Genomic DNA, 12,066 nt, shown 5'->3' on the forward strand with positions numbered 1-12,066 from the left:
AGGGGTGGGGATGGTACTCAGCTTCCTTTCTCAACAGGTCAGTTGCAAGTCTTATCCCTTTCTGTCTGGTCAGTAGGGTGAGATCTGTTTACCCTGAAGAATCTAGCTCATAATGGAGGAAGAGGGGAGAAAAACTAAGAGATCATCACAGAAGAGACAGCTGTAGATAGCTTAGGTCTGTTATGTGGGTAGAGAGGGAACTGAAATGTGGGGTTCTCCTGGGGTAGCAGCTGGGCTGGGGTAGGGGCCAACTTCAGCACCCTTGATTTCTTTTTTAAATTTTTTTCAGTTAACATGTTTTCATTTTCTTTCTTTCCCTTTTCCTCCTCTCCCCCAACTCCTTCAAAAGAAAAAAAAAAAAGGAAAAAACCCTTGTAACCATTATGTAGTTAAGTAAAACAAATTTCCATGTTGACCATGATTAAAAATATAAAAAACCCCCCAAAACTACACTCTGAGTCCAATCTCTCTCTTTCAGAAGGTGAGTAGCATGCATTGTTGTCACAGATCCCCCAGAGAGATGGTTGGTTGGTCACTGCTTTGATTTTAAGTCTTTCAAAGTTTGTTGTCCTTACAATGTTATTGCTACAGCATAAATTTCTCTCTTGGTTCTGTAGTCTGCAGAATGCAGAGAATTCTTCGCTCTGTATCAGTGGGTCCAAGTCTTCCCAGGTTCCTTTAACATTCTCCCTTTTGTCATTTCTGATGGCTCAACAGTAATCTGTTTTATTTATATACCGAACTTTGTTCAGCTGCTCTGCAATTGATGGGCACCCCTTAGTCTCTCGTTCTTTGCCACCACAAAAAGAACTACTATAAATATTTTCGTACATGTGCAACCCCCTTGATTTCTGCCCCATCAGTTGCCTCCTCCTTCCCTCTCCTCTAAGCCTAGGATTTCCCAGGGGCTTAGCTGGCCCTCCTGACCCTCATTATGGCGCCTGCATCCCAGTGGGGTTAAGCTCTCTGTTGGCCTCCCTCCCCATGAGCCATGCCCTCTGCCCCACTCCCCAGAAGCACTTGGGGGCTCAGACTCCTGCTGTTCCCTGCCTGTCCCAGGATGGGCAAATAAAACAGGTTCCTCACTCCACCTTCCTTGTCACATGTTTCTCTAGTACATCTCTCTCTGATTAGGTTAGACGTTGAGCATCATAGAGCTCAAAAAAGACATTAAAGATGACTGCTCATAGAACTAGAGCAAGGTACATTTGAGGACCTCTAGTCCCTCATTTTACAGATGATGAAACTGAGGCCCATGGAGGGGAGGTAACTTTCCCAAGGTCACACAGGTGGGATTTAAACCAAGATTCTCTCCAGAGCTATTGTTCTACCTTCTACCTTACCAGGATAATTGAATCTAGCTTCCTCCTCCTCCCCCTCACCCCTATTCTTTTACAATTAAAGAAACTAAGGTCCTAGAAAATTAAGTTATTTGACTAAGATTCCCTCTCAAGGAAGTATCCCCAGCTCTCTGCATGGTATGAGAAGAGTACTGGATTTGGGGTCAGGACCAGGGTTCAAAGCCTCCCCTCTTGACATTTAGGACCTAAGAAATATTAGGCAAATTACCTTTATTTCCCTCTCCATGCCTTGGTTTCCTCATGTGTAAAAGATGATCTCTAAGGTCTTTTTAAACTCTCAAGTCTATGATTTTACTCAAGACTAGGCACTGCCCACTCCCCTTTTGAAACCTGGGGTAGGGCGTATACTTTGAGTGACTTAGAGGGGAGCCAGATCAGTAATGGCAGAGAGGACGAACATTTTCTTCCTCCTTGTGGCCTTTAAAAATAAGAGAGATTTCTTTTGGGTGTTCTTTCCCAGAAGTAGGGAGTGGTGGTGGTGGTGGTAGAAGGACCACCAGTTGTCTCACTGGGGCAGATTGGCCACTTGCTCTTCCCTCAGGAGTGAGGCACTTTCCTTGTGGGGAGTGCCAGAGAGGGCTGCATCATATAATCCTAGAATATTAAAAAAATTTTTTTTAATTAACAAGAATTTATCTTTTCTCCCCCTCACTTCCCTCACTTAGCACCCCCCAAAGAAAAACAAAACCCTTCTAACAAATATGCAAAAATTAACATTTAACATTACATTAACAATATTAAATATCCAAAAGTCAGGAAAACAGATTTCCCTGTTGGTCATGTTGGTTTCAGCACGCTGAATCTTTCATCTTTCTAACAGGAGGCAAGAAACAGCTTCATCACTGCTCTTTGAAGCACTTTGGTTGATTGGGTTGGTCAGAGTTCAATCAGGCAATAGGCAATATATGTTTTTTTCTCTTTTTTTTTTTGTAAATAGTATTTTATTTTTTCCAATTACATATAATGATAATTTTCAACATTCATTTTTATAAGATTTTGAGAGCCAATTTTTTCTCCCTCCCTCTCTTCTCTCCCTCCCCCTCAAGACAGAGCAAGCAATCTGATATAGGTTATACATGTACAATCACGGAAACATGTTTCCACATTAGTCATGTGAAAAAAGAAACAGAAACAAAAGGAAAAAGCCAGAAAAAAAACCAACAAAAAAAAGTGAAAATAACATGCTTCCATCTGCATTCAGACTCCATAGTTTTTCTCTGGGTTTGGATAGCATTTTCCAACCTGAATCTTTTGGAATTGTCTTGGAAATCCTAGAATATTAAAGCTGGAATAAGCCTTGGAGATCTAATCTGACCTTGTGCAGTTGAGGAAACTGAGGCCCAGGAAGTGACTTGTGAAGGCCAAGTTCATAGTTAATAGCTTAATAGTTAATGCTATAGTTAATGGAAGACCTAGGCCAAGAACACAGGTCTTTGTCTTTCAGTTCAGCATAGTTAGCAGTACGTTAAAAGTCTCCTTCCCAGAGTGGCATTGAAATTCTTTAGTTGATGCCTTCCTTTCTCATCCCAGTAAGAAAAGTACTTGGAAAACTGGATTTGAATCCTCTTTGATACTTTTTGCTGTGTGACCATAGGCAAGTTACTTTCCTTCTCTGAAGTAAGAGAGGTAAGTTTCTTTACCTGTAAAGAGGAGATACTATTTACTTCACAAGATGGTTGTATCAAATGAGGTAATGTATGTAAAAATATATTACATGGGGCAGTTAGGTGGCACAGTGGATAGAGTGCAGGACCTGGAGTCTGGAAGACCTGAATGCAAATCTAGCCTTAGATACTCTGGCTTCAGACACTTCCTAGCTGTGTGATCCTGGGCAAGTCACTTCACCCTGTTTGCCTCAGTTTCCTCATCTATGAAATGAGCTGGAGAAGGAAATGGCAAACCATTCCAATATCTTTGCCGAGAAAACCCCAAATGTGGTCATGAAGAGTTGGACACGATTGAAATGATTGAGCAGCAACAATGTAAAAAGCTTTGTAAGTTTTAAACACTGTGTTTCTAGTGCATGAAGATCAGCCTAGCAAAGTTTGTACAGAACCATCAGGATCTTGGCCCCAGGGTGATGAATTTAGGGACTATAGCAATTCTCAAAGATGACCTCTTAAGTTGTAGAGTGGTTACAATCCTTGTCAGTGGCAGTGCAAGTGGATGGGTACCTATGCAGGTGAAACCATACATCTTTGAAATATCAAAGCATTATGCTAACTTGACCTTTTAACCTGAAAGAAGGAACCCTGCTAGTTCCAGGATTTGGGTGAGCAAGCCCTCCCAACTCTACTCCCTTTGTAGAGTTCAATCTAATCCACTCAGCAGCTGTCTCTCCAGATTCAAGAAGCCTCCTTTTTTTGTTTTTTTTAACTCTGGTCTCATGCAGCAGCCCTGTATCTCTTCCCCCTTGTCATTCTTTGCATCTTTTCCTTCTGCTACTTCACCTTCTCTTCCCTCTCAGTCAAGGTATCCCCACTCTTCAATCTCAATTAACACTTGTTTTTTTCACCTATGTATTGCTGCTAATGTATGCATATCCATCCATTTTTATGCACCCTGGGCATGTGTGATTCTTACACGTGTGCCTTTCTACATGTATTCCCTAGGAGCATCTCCACTTCCCACTGATGGCTTGTGTATTTATGAGAAAGTGTGTCCTACGTTTATGGGGAAAATATTCTGTTGCTACAGTATGACTATGATACATTTTCAAATGTCTTTGCTTGAATTAATTTTGTTCCTTGTATGAGTAGTAAAATTAAATATTTTGATGAATTCTTGTGAATTATGTTTTTTTGAGAGAATAGAGACTGAGTATCGGGTGGGGGCCCACATATGAGTTCTTGGTAGTCCTAGGTTTTACATGTAATATTGAATATTAAAGCAGCCTGCATTTGTATTTTCTTTCTATTCATTTAGTTAAACCCCTACTTCATGCATGAATCTCCTATATAATATCCCAGACAGGTGCATGGACACTTCTAGTGATGGGAAACTTACTACCTCAGAAAGTAGCCCTTCTATTTTTAGATGGTTGTATTTGTTAGGACTGGACCCATACATGGAAAGAATGCTAAATGTGGCATCACAGGGTCTGAGTTTCAAATCTCAGTTCTTCAAGTGTGACCTTGGACAAGTCATTGACTCTCTCTAGTTCTGTTTCCCAATCCATAAAATGAGTATGGTTCTAGATGATCTCTGAGGTCTTCTCTGGCTCCTCTCTGATCCATTGTGTTCTCAACTCAGCCTATTGAAATGCTATTTTTAAGGCTAGTATAAGTGCTATCTCCTCTATGAAGCCTTTATTGATTACTGCTCCCTCCCATCCTTTCTCTCCCTCCTGTCCCACTTAAGAAAAATTCTCTCTTGTGATTTTTAACATATGTTTTATATATTTTAGTTTTGTATTATGGTTATATCTCTGTATGTGGTATTCTACTGAACTATAAGATCAATGAAGGCAGGGATCATGCTTTGTCTAAACTCTGTATGTACTCAGTGCCTACTGCAGCGTTCTGCATAGAGTAAGCAGCTAAATGTTTGTTGAAGTTTAAGTTTAAAAGAATCAAAATCTGATTTCCTGTTAACATGACCATAGAAAACTCAGATTTAGGAGTGTCCACCAGATGTCGCCCTTAGCCTAAACTTGGGGCTGAAGACGCGGCAAGGGGAGAAAAGGGCTAAGTAAAAGGGAAAGTGGAGGTATGGATTTCCATGATGTGTGTCAAAGCTGTCAATCAGGAATCATAGGACCTCAAAGCTAGGTTTACAGAGGCATCAACTGTGGCCATTGTAGACAGGGGTGGGATGGGTGGGTGATTGGCCCAATGTCACCCAACAATTCATGGCACAACCAGGTCTCCTGTTTCCCAGACCAGTACTCTGCCTTCCTCATTTTGCTTCTTGCTTTTAAAATTCAAGTTTGGTTTTAAAATCAATTTAATTCACCTTAAATGTTTATAATGCACTTGCTATGTGCTTGGAGGCCATGGGAAAAATATAAAGATGCATCAGAAGCAGTTCCTGAGTTCAGTTTACAACCTGGATGGTGAGATAAGACCAGAAAGGATAATTACAAATAGGAGATAATCTGTGCTCTGTGCCCAGTAAGTGGTACCTACAATAAATGAGTTTAAGGAGGAAGGGGGGAGGTTAAGGGAGATACCTGTAGGCTGATCTAATCAGGATGGGCTTCCTGGAGGAGCAATTATTATTAAGCATAAAGGACATGCTAGTTATTAACATATGCTGGGTGGTGGCCATGTAGTCTGCAAGGTAACATATTCAATCTTGTTCTGCCCCTTCCATTCTCCTCACCCAGCTTCCCCCATCCTGAATTGGGTTTGTTTATATTTTGAATTTGCTTATCTGTGTATAATTTGTTTTTCCCAGTAGAATGTAAGCTCCTTGAGGGCAGGGACCATTTATGTTTTTTTTCCTCAGTATCCTCAGCCCCAGGCTGTTCTCTAGCACTAAAAACTGCTTATTGAATTGAGTTGAATTGACCAGAGGAAGATCATACGATCTCTTAGAAGAGATTCCCCTTCACTCCCTCCCCCCCCCAAAGCATTGGAGAAGGATGACCCCTGAAACTCTCTGGAACCCCAGGAAGCTGAGTTCTGGAGTATACCTGGGAGAAGCATGGCATCCTCTGTGTGGGTGAACAGGATAGTATGTCCATATATTTGCATGCTTGTGGCTTTTTGTTCTGATGTCTCTGTGGGTCATTGTGTGTCCCAGTGTTGAAGGGAGAAGAGAGCTACAAAGGTGAGAGAAAAAAAGTTCCTGCCTTCTTTGGGCTTATACTCTAGGAGAGTTTCTGTGTGTCTCTTTGCCTTTTTCTCTGTTTATCTCTGTCACTGTGCCCACAACTGACAAGTATTGTGTTCACTTAGGGGCACTGGGCTATGGAAGTAGGGGCACAACTAGTGTTTCTGTACGTGAGGCTGGTCACGGAGTCACCCACCACCTTAGCCTCACCCATCAATTTCCCTGATGCCAGGAGCTCTGAGCTGCCAGAGCCACCGCCTCCTCCTCCCCCTCCCTGGGCACTGCTAGGCCAGGGGGCAAATGACTTAGCTGACAGAGGAGCACCTCCCCTAGTCCTGACCCAACCAAGCAAAGACAGGTATCATCTGTGGACTCCTGGAGGGCAGGAGTCTTGTAAGAGGCCCCTCCCTCTTTGCTCCTCCATTCCCTCCTGCCTCTCTCACCAACAGGTCTTCCACCCAGGGCTGGGGATGGGGCTTTTTACTGCCCTAACTATGTTAGGTGAGAGTCTGGTTATGGCAAAAGAGTGAGAATAAGAGTGTTCAGATATATCAGAAAAAGCACCGAGCTGAGTTAGGAGACTTGTGTTCCCATCCTAAATCTGCCCTAAGTCAGAGGGAGATCTTGGACAAGTCACCTACCTGTTTCATCTGTAGAAGGAGGGAGTTGGGTTAAATGAGGGGTTTATAACCCTTTTGTGTCATGGGCCCCTCTGGCAGGCTGATGAAGTCTTATGGACTCCTCAGAGTATTTCTAAGTTCATTAAATAAATGCATCACTAGAATTACAGAGGAAACCGATTATATTTAAACAGTTATTGAATCTGTAAAAAGAAGCAGCTTATGGACCCCATGTTTAAGAACACCTGGACTAGATGAACTCCATGGTCCCTTCCAGATCTGACCTTGTAGGATTCTGGGAGGATTAGTGCAAGGCTAAGGACAGGTCTTTGGACACTGACCTTCAAGAACTCCTCTCCTTCAACTACCCCGTGCGCCCCCCTCCACTTCCCAGTTGGACAATAGGCTCTGCTCCCTGTATGTGGGTAGGTTACTAGGACACGAGGCTGAAAGGGGAAATGCTTGACACTAGGAGAAAAAGGAAAGTCTGGGGAGCGGGCAGAGGGAAGGGATTGGGGAGAAGGAAGGTGGGGGCTAAAGGGACATTGGGGGGAAAAGACTGGAGGAGTCTGGGGAAGAAACAAGGAGCGAGCGACGAGAGCTGGGGGAGATTGGGGAGGGAGGAAGGGCTTGTGAGGGGGTTGGGGCAGATAGGATTCCTATGCCTTGGGGCAGAAAATGATTCCCATGCAGATGAGATGCAGACATCCTGATGGGTTTGTAATGAGCTGCTGAGCCTCAGTGACCAACCGGATGCCAGGGCTAGGGGGCAGTGCCCGCCTGGTTTTATGAATGAGCCGTGGAGGAGGAGGAGGAGAGGAGGGTGGGGGGTGTGCCGGAGCCGGCCCCGCCTCCAGAATATTAGCATAAGCCGCGCCCCAGTTTACATGCCGAGCCGCACGTTGTCTTCGCCTCCCAGGCCCTGGCGCTGGGCCAGCGAGTCAGCTGCTCCTGAGACGGAGACGAAGCTGGGGGCTGGGGGGAGGGGAAAGGGGGAGGCCAGAGTCCTCCGCCACGCTGCCGCTGCGGTCAGTGGGGCAATGACAGGACGCGGCCGGCCGGCGTTCAGAGCCCGAGAGGCACGCACCCCTTTCCTTGCCACCCCAATCCGCCCCCCTCCCACTGTAGCAGGACGTTTCTTGGGGCTTATTAAAAGTCCGAGTAGCTGCAGTAAGAGGGAGTGAGGTTAGACGACGAGGGGGGGATTGGGGGACATCGGGGAGGGTACACGGAGGGAGGATCGCAGGGATGTCAGGTCCCACCCACCGGGGATGAACAGGATTTTCGGGCCATATAAGTAAAAGAATCCCTGAAAGGATGCGACCAGGGAGTGTGCCTTTTTCCTTGGGGCTAGTCCCTGGTCCTCAGTTTCCTCCCCTGTAAAAGGACTGGATGCTCTCCAAGGTCCCTTCCAGCTCTAAAACCTTTATTCACCCAAATCCTTGGGCCAGGAGTCAGGAAGACCTAACTTCAAATATGGCCTTAGATACTAGCTGTGTGACCATGGGCAAGCCACTTAACCCCTGCTGCCTTGATTTCCACAACTGTAAAATGAGGATAATAACAGCACCTACCTCAGAGTTGTGAGGATCAAATGAGATATTTGTAAAACACTTGGCTTTACATAGTAGGCACTCAATAAATGTGGAGTCTTTCCTTTTTCCTCTCCTTTCTTCTTCCTTTCCTCCTCCCTTCCTTGCCCTCCTTTCCTCTCTCCCTTCCTTTCTCCCTCTCAATGACTCCTCGTCCTTTTCTTCCATCCCTAGGCCCCAGTATTCCCCCTGCCCCCATCCCCCTATTGCACAATCCTTTCCTCCTGGAATATCTTACTGTGTCAGCTTAGACAGACACATCCCCAGAAAACTCCAGGTCAGTCTGGGTCCATGTGTCTTACCTAAGACTGGTGACTTCAGTGTTATACTAATTTTCTCCTGAGTCTGGAAGAGAGGGACTCCTGGCACCTCTTGTTTGTCTTTGTGTGTGTGCGTTTTCTCTTATGATGTCTCAGAGGCCCCAGTTGGGCCCTCTTCCCAGTGTCCCCCAGTCCTTTTCAGAGTCAATTAACCAATTAACTCCAATTAACCATCTCTCTTTGGCTCTGCTCACTATGAGGCCATCTCTAGGCCGCTGTGCCTCCCCTCCTGCCCTTCATATTCTTGATCTCTGAAGAAGTGCTTTGCAAAAGGATAGATATCATAATTTAGCAATAATACTTTATAAACACTAAATAGCTTACAAAGTGCTTTTCATCCATTATTTCATTTGGTCCTCAAAAGTCAGAGAGACAGCCTGGTGTAGTGGAATGAGGCCTGCATTTAGAGAGAGAAGCCTTGCATTCAGTTTCTGGCTCTACTACCTAATACTTGAATCACTCTGGGCAACTTCCTCTCTCTGAGCCTCAGTTTCCTCATCTTTACAATGAGAGGTTCATCTGAAGGATGGCTCCACTTATTTATTTCCTGATAATAAACCTGTGAGGGAGGTGGTACAGTACAAGTTTCCCAGACTTATGGATGGGGAAACTGAGGCTGAGAGAGACCCAAGATCTCACACTTAGTAATTGGCAGAACCAATTGAATTCTTTCTACTGGGTCTCAGCTGGATTAGGTGGTGGTTTTCATGCTCAGAGATGGTGCTTTGCAGAAGTGTCCAACCCTTAATAGATAGGGGAAAGAAGCCACTGTTCTGGGAAACCAGGACACTGGAGGTCAGAGTGAGAAATTCTCAACCCTCTTCATTCTTCCAGAGCTGGTGAGGCATGGCCTGGTGGTGGTGGTGGTGGTGGTGGGGTGGACAGGCTCTTGGGCAGAGTCCAAGAACTAAGATCCACTCACTACACTTATTCCCTTGACCTTTAGAGACAAGGTTCTGTTATGTGGTTCCCACCACAGAATAACTCAATGACTCACATTTCTCTATCAATGTCAAATTTACCAAGTGTTTTCCTCACAAACAGCCTTGCAAGTAGGCAGTGCAGCTATTATTATCTTTATTTTCCAGGTGAGGAAACTGAGACCCAGAGAAATGAGGGAGTAGTGTGGTGGACACCACTGGGGTGGAGGTGCAGGGTGTACACCTATGATTTCATTGGGGTAGGGATATTTGGATACAGAAACTCCCTCTGCTTATTATGGATGTCAACTTGTCTGTAACTCAAAGCCTCAGAATTGTTTGAGGCCACTGAGAGGTTAAGAGACCTGCCCATAGTCACACAGCTGGTATGTATGCGTTAGAGACTGGACTTGAATTTAGTGCTTCCCACCTTTAATTGATCTTGGGACCACAGTTTCATAGAATCATAACTTCCTTGTTTTTCGGATGAGGAAACTGAGACCCAGAGAAGTTAAGGCATTTGCCTAACCAAGTAAATGACTTTCTTCTTCTGTCAAATGATGGACTAGAAGAACTCTAAGTTTCTTTCTGTTCTTAGGATGTTAAATGACTCAGGATCATATACTTAGGGGCAGAATAAACCAGGCCTCTCCTGACTCCAGGTCTACTGATCCTATATAATACAAAATTCTGCCACCTCTGGATAGAATCAAGTAAATTGGAACAGGGATTGATTAGGGAAGACTTCTTGGTGGAAGTGAGTTTTGAGCTCTGGGCAAAGATGGCCTCAGTGAGAATGCAAAGATAAGTAATGGACTGGCTTGGCTGGATAAGAAAAGCCATATTTGAGGGTAAGGAGAAATTAGTAAACAATGAAGTGGGCCTTTCAATATAGTCCCCCTTTAAGGAGCAGGCCAAATGCTAAGGGTTAGAAGGTAAATTCAAGAGGTTATCTCCCCCATCCCTCTGCCTCCGGATTAGGGTTCTATCTAGTCTACTCTGAGAATCTCTCTTGTGTGTCTACCAGAGATGGGGACCCAACATTCTCTTCTAGGCATCACATTCCATTCTTATGTCCCTTCACTGCTGGAAATTCCTTCCCACTGTCTGATCTCAGTTTCTTCTGTTGTAGTGGACACCTGTTCCCTCTTGCCCTGACTTTCTGTGGAGCCAGAAAGGCTGAGCCTGCCAAGCCATTGGCCTTACCCATGCGTGGCTAATGCCCCAGGCAACAGTGCTTCTGGTGCCAACATCTCCAGTGGCCCCGTGTGAGACGTGATGAGAGAGGGCACCTTTCAGACTGAATACCTGGAGGCAGGGGGCAGTACATGGTGACCCTGAATTGACTTCATTGAATGCTTTAAGAGCTGTCACAGGGATTGAACACAAGATTGTTCACCCCAGGTTGTGACTCAGGTCTGGGGTGTAGCCTTGTGTTCCCCCTTCTTTCCTATGTTATGCTCCTTGTTTCTGCTGTTGCAAAGATCCAGTTATCCAGACTGAGATTGCTTTGGTTGTTTTTTCTTTTTGAGTGGAGTGGAGTTTAATGATTTCAGACTAAGTGAGGGGGTGAGTTGAGAACAACTATCTGTTCTCTCCTGACTTACTTGCAGAAGGCCAGACCCCAGAATGAAGCATTAAGGTTTTCGGTCACACTGGTATACTCACCCTATGTGGGGTGTGGAGGGCAAGAAAGTTCCTCTTGGATGTGCCTGGATACTGCTTCCAGATGAGGACCCACTGTGGACATTATACTGAACCATTGCTTCTCCCAGAGTCCCCTTTTCCAGCTGGGATGACCTCTTTCCTTCCTCCCCACACATCAAACTCTGTTCTCTTCTGCCACACCTGTTCCTTTCAAAAAGAACTCAAAATTCTGCCATCAGAAAGACCTGCTGAAAGTCATTTAAATTGCATTGTTCCTTGGCTACAGTGTGGCAGAAACCTCCTAGGCTCACCTCACAGTGTACACTTGTTTCTAGAGCTGGAAGACCATATAGTTCAGCTTCCTCATTTTACAGTTGTGGAAACCTAGACCCAGAGAGATGGGAAGTGACTTTCCCCAAGTCACACAGCTTAGTATGTAGCAGAGCCAGCATTTGAACCCAGACCATCTATCCAGTGATCATGCTGCTACATGTCAGTGTCTAAATCTTCCCCATAATCCCTGAAGCTCTCTGGGGGTAAGGTCTTTCTTCATGTCCCTCATCAGACTAGGAGCATCCAAAGGGTCGGGACCGAAGGTCATCCATTAGCTGGAACAGGAGCTTCCCTAAGCCGAAAGAGAACCATCTCTTCTGTATCTTCCTACAGCATCCAGCAGAGGGCTCTGCCCATAGGAGGTGCTTAGAATAAAGGAAAAATTGACTGGTATTCCTAAGGTTTACCCTATATTGCTTAGGCATATTGAAGTGTGTGTGTGTGTGTATGTGTGTGTGTGTGTGTGTGTGTGTGTGTGTGTGTGTGTGTGTGTGTGT

General features: G+C 44.9%; 1 long non-coding RNA gene across 2 annotated transcripts in view; it reads right to left on the bottom strand.

Annotated features, from left to right (window-relative positions):
• Positions 1-1,627: 1,627 nt before the first annotated feature.
• The window catches only part of LOC138144490 (uncharacterized), a 12,332-nt gene continuing 1,893 nt past the window's right edge, over positions 1,628-12,066 (bottom strand). Inside the window, exons 2-3 of one of the 2 annotated variants that reach the window (XR_011163968.1) lie at positions 11,258-11,934; positions 1,628-1,955 (exon numbers count right to left, since the gene is read on the bottom strand). This is a non-coding gene — a long non-coding RNA (uncharacterized lncRNA). Of the gene's footprint in view, positions 1,956-2,243; positions 3,002-11,257; positions 11,935-12,066 lie in introns of those variants that run through there. The other variant, XR_011163969.1, reaches the window with a different exon arrangement.

Source organism: Petaurus breviceps, unplaced genomic scaffold (assembly GCF_028583685.1).
Source record: "Petaurus breviceps papuanus isolate PSGF00001 unplaced genomic scaffold, PetGlider_PUasm1.0 90701, whole genome shotgun sequence".
Taxonomy (NCBI): Eukaryota; Metazoa; Chordata; class Mammalia; order Diprotodontia; family Petauridae; genus Petaurus; species Petaurus breviceps.